This window comes from Aegilops tauschii, chromosome 5, assembly GCF_002575655.3.
Source record: "Aegilops tauschii subsp. strangulata cultivar AL8/78 chromosome 5, Aet v6.0, whole genome shotgun sequence".
Taxonomy (NCBI): Eukaryota; Viridiplantae; Streptophyta; class Magnoliopsida; order Poales; family Poaceae; genus Aegilops; species Aegilops tauschii.
In genome coordinates this window covers 500971388-500976180 of record NC_053039.3, presented here as the reverse complement: position 1 = coordinate 500976180, position 4793 = coordinate 500971388, and the positions used below count along the sequence as shown (strand labels likewise).

General features: G+C 41.6%; 1 pseudogene; it reads left to right on the top strand.

Moving 5' to 3' along the window:
- The first annotated feature begins 485 nt into the window (after positions 1–485).
- LOC109742252 (uncharacterized) lies at positions 486–4202 on the top strand (annotated as a pseudogene).
- Positions 4203–4793: the final 591 nt, after the last annotated feature.

Genomic DNA, 4793 nt, shown 5'->3' with positions numbered 1-4793 from the left:
ATCTATGTCAAAAAAAGAAAAGAAAAATGTATCAGAGAGCGGGTCAAATCTTATCATGAAGATTAATAAAGGAACGAGAGGGACAGAAAGGGAGGGGTGGTTAATCAGTCATACAAACCATTAGACTACCTGCAGGGAACGAGACAGCGGCAATATTTGGTGCGATGATTTAAGGTGAACCCTCCAACAGACGCAGAAGCAGAATCAATTCCTATCCTCGCCATGGCGCCCTTGGCTTCCAAAATACTTGCCTCTCTCACCATATTGATGATGTGAACCACCGCACTTGTCTCAGCCGCTGGAGCGCTGCCATCACTTGAACAACAAGCAGGGGCACTTCTCGCCTGGAAAGCCAGCCTCAGTCCGCGAAGCCAAGACGCCCTCCGATCCTGGGGAAACATCTCAGCACCTTGCTGTTGGCAGGGCATCCGGTGCGGTGGCCGCCGGCCGGTGATCGCCGCCATCTCCCTGCGACCCTGCCGGGGATGCGGCTGAGAGGGACACTTGAGTCTCTCGACTTCTCGGCTTTGAGGACCTTGGTGGCCCTTGAGCTCTCGCACAACGAGCTTACCGGGAGCATCCCTGTGAATATTAAGCTCCTCAAAGAACTCCGTGCTCTCCTCCTGCATGACAATCAGATAAGAGATTCAATTCCACCTGTTTTAGCAAATCTCACCAAACTGCAACTCCTAATGCTCCATGACAACCAAGTCTCCGGTGAAATACCAAGGCAAATAGGCGAGATGGGTAATCTTGTGAGGCTGAACTTGTCAAACAATTACTTAGTTGGTCCTATCCCTTGTGAAATAGGTCACCTTAAGCATTTGCTTAAATTAGATTTCTCCAGCAATGACCTTTCCGGACCAGTTTCCTTCAGTCCAGCTAACTCATCCATACAAAATCCTATGAATAATTTTTCATCTCAGCCTACTGCAAAAGTAAACTTAGAAAACATAAATATGCTATCATTATCCCGTAACAACTTAAGTGGTCCCATTCCCAAAGATATAGTGAAATTTTTCAACCTACAACACTTAGACATAAGCCAAAACAACTTTTCAGGTTCAATCCCAAGCAATATAGGTAACCTGACCAAACTCACTACCTTGTACCTTTACCATAACCAACTTTCTGGACACATTCCTCGAGAACTAGGTTATTTAGTGATCTTAGAAGACTTGAGGCTCAACAACAACACATTATCTGGTTCCATTCCAAGCAATTTATGGAATTTGACCAAACTTACTACCTTGCACCTTCACCGTAACCAACTTTCTAGACACATTCCACTGGTTTTGGGATATTTGGTGCACATAGAGGACTTGCGGCTTAGCTACAACACACTAACAGGTTACTTTCCAAGAAATTTGTGTAATTTGACCAAACTCAAGATCTTGTACCTTGGCCAGAATCAACTTTATGGAAAAATTCCTTGGGAACTAGGTTATATGGTGAATTTAGAGGACTTTCAGCTCAGTTTGAACAACCTAACAGGTCCTATCCCAAACAGTTTAGGCAATTTGACTAAGCTCACCTTCTTAAACCTTAATTTCAACCAATTTTCTGGACACATTCCTCAAGAAATTGGTGAGTTATTGAATCTGGAAATGTTTGGAGTCTCTTTGAACAATCTATCTGGTGCATTGCCATCGGGTCTTTGCGCGGGAGGCCGACTACAGTTTCTCACCGCTAATGGCAACAACTTGGTTGGACCCTTGCCAACAAGCTTGCTAACTTGCAAAAGCCTAGTCACACTTCGTCTTGAAGGAAATCAGCTTCAAGGAGATATCTCCAAGATGGGGCTTCACCCTAATCTTGTCTATGTTGATATCAGTTCAAACAAACTATTTGGTCAACTATCTCAACGCTGGGGTGAGTGTTACAAACTTACGATGCTACGTGCTTCAAACAACAACATTACTGGAGTCATACCACCAAGAATAGGGCAGTTATCTCAGTTGGGGATACTTGATGTTTCAGCAAATAAACTTGAAGGGCAGATTCCACTGGGGATTGGCAATTAAACGGTGCTGTTCAACTTGAGCCTCAGTAATAACCTGCTCCAAGGAAGTATACCTAAAGATATTGGATCGCTAAATAATTTGGATTACTTGGATTTATCATCAAACAACCTAAGTGGGATGATACAAGGGTCAATTGAACATTGTCTCAAGCTTCACTTCCTGAATTTGAGCCATAATCGCCTCAATGGCAGCATTCCAATCGAACTAGGAATGTTGGTAAACCTACAAGAATTGTTGGATCTAAGTGATAATTCATTTCCTGGTGTCATTCTGAGTCAGCTAGGTGGCTTGAGCATGCTCGAAGTTTTGAATCTTTCACACAATGCATTGAAAGGTAGCATCCCACCATCGTTTCAGCGCACGTTCAGCCTCCTATCCATTGATGTGTCATTCAACAAATTGGAAGGGTCAGTGCCACAGAGTAGGTTGTTTGAAGAAGCTCCAATCGAATGGTTCATGCAGAATAAGTAATTGTGTGGTGTAGTGAAAGGTTTGCCCCCTTGTGACCTTAATCAAAGTGGTGGACGGAAAAAGAAGCCCAGAGCTATTTTACTAGCTATAATACCTGTTGTTGCATCTTTTCTGTTTATCATGGCACTAGTAACTTTGCAATGCAAGAGGAAATCCAAGGTGGAATGCGCAAATGAATTGCAACAGACAAAGCTGTTGGACATCTGGAACTTTCATGGAGATATGTACATGCAAATTGTCGACGCCACAGAAAATTTTAGTGACACTCACTGCATTGGAATTGGAAGTAGTGGGTCAATATATAGAGCTCAGTTACCAATATGCGAGATATTTGCAGTAAAGAAGATTCATAAAATAGAAGATGATGAGCTATTTAATCGAGAAATAGATGCCTTGATGCATATTCGGCATCGCAATATTGTGAAGTTATTTGGCTACTGTTCTGCTACTCAAGGAAGATTTCTTTTGTATGAATACATGGAAAGAGGAAGCTTAGCAGCATCTTGAAGGACCAAGGAAACTGCAATAGAGTTGGACTGGACAAGGAGGTTAAATATTGTTAAGGATGTGGCCCATGCTTTGTCTTACATGCATCATGATTGCTTTGCGCCGATAGTCCATAGAGATATAACAAGTAACAACATTTTGCTTGATCTGGAATTTAGAGCACGCATCTCTGATTCTGGTATTGCTAAACTATTAGATGTGGATGGGTCAAACTGCACAAGGCTTGCCTGGACAAAAGGATATCTTGCACCAGGTACAATAATATATATCTATGTCGGTTAAATCAACATGTTGTTACGTTTATTTTGGTCTCTTCGATGGATGTCTTGCATAGCGTTATATATATTTTCACATCAATAATGAAATGATTAGCATAGATCTTCCTAACTGTTGCAGGAAGTAGAGTTTACTTATTGGTTTGTGTAAATGTAACCAATTATACAGTCAAAAACTAGTATATTATATACTCCGTCCCAAAATAAGTGTCTCAACCTTAGTACAACTTTGTACGGAAGTTAGTACAAAGTTGCGACACTTATTTTAAGACGGAGGGAGTATCTTTTTATCGACCATACTATGTTTGTCTTTGGTCTCTACAATCTACATACGAGAACTCTCCCGGATGCAAATGTTCAGTACCATGGTTGGTGCGCTAGCAAGCCCGGGTTCGAGCCACGCCTTCTTACTTTCGTGTGGTAGGGAACAAGTCTTATTATCCCTTCACACCGCTTTTTTCAGTACATACATACAAAAAGGTTAATAAAATTAACTCTTCATTATTGGTTTGGCAGAGCTTGCATACACAACAAGGGTGACGGAGAAGTGTGACGTCTATAGTTTTGGAGTGCTTGTGCTCGAGTTGTTGATGGGACATCATCCGGGTGATTTTCTTTCGTCCCTCTCGTCCATGGACAAGAAAAGTACAATAGCAAAGGATTTTCTGGACACCTGGCTCCCATTGCCTAAAGCTGGGATTGCAAATGAAATATTCAAAGTGATTGCCATCGCTGTTCGGTGCATAGAACCTGACCCATTACACCGTCCAACGATGCAGGATGCAATCAAGGTGTTCTCTGCAGATGAAGGGCCCAGTAATCTTGATTGCCTGGACACTGAAATCGTCATCCCTGCTTGTGGTTTTGAATGTTCTTAGCACATTGGTGTTTCTTCCGTTGCACCTTTTGATCAGAGATAATTAGTCATTTCGATCATAGATTATTTTGGCTTTACCCTCAAAGATTGTACAATAGGAGTACTATACTTTAAGCTGATCAGTCCTAGCTGATTGGCAATTTGCTACTTCTAAATATTTGTATAGCAATGCAGAGAAACTTTTTGCTACTAGTTACTCTAATAGCTAGTTGTAAATATTTATATAGCTGACTCGTGCTATTTCTTCAAAAGAACAAATAAATATCCATCTGCATCCTCTTATTGAAGAACTGCGAGCCAATTCAAGTATTCAACTGGTTATTTCCTATATCTTCACCGCCATGGCCTACTTTATTGCCGGCCGATGAGCTAACTCACGCTCTTGGAAATGCTCATTATCAAATGGCGGCCTCCTGGTGCGTTTCTTCTAGTGGAATTCAGATTGACTTAATATAGGCTGCAAATTGCTACAGGTAAGCTGTTCGAACTTGATTGTTCAGGTAGCCATTGATCTGCTACCACAAAGAATGGACTATCTTTTTACTGTTATTACGCTTTTAGCAATTTAGCATGTGCTAGTTTTCAGTTTTACACCAGCTTATATCCCATTAGGGCATCTCCAATGCACATCGGCCATAA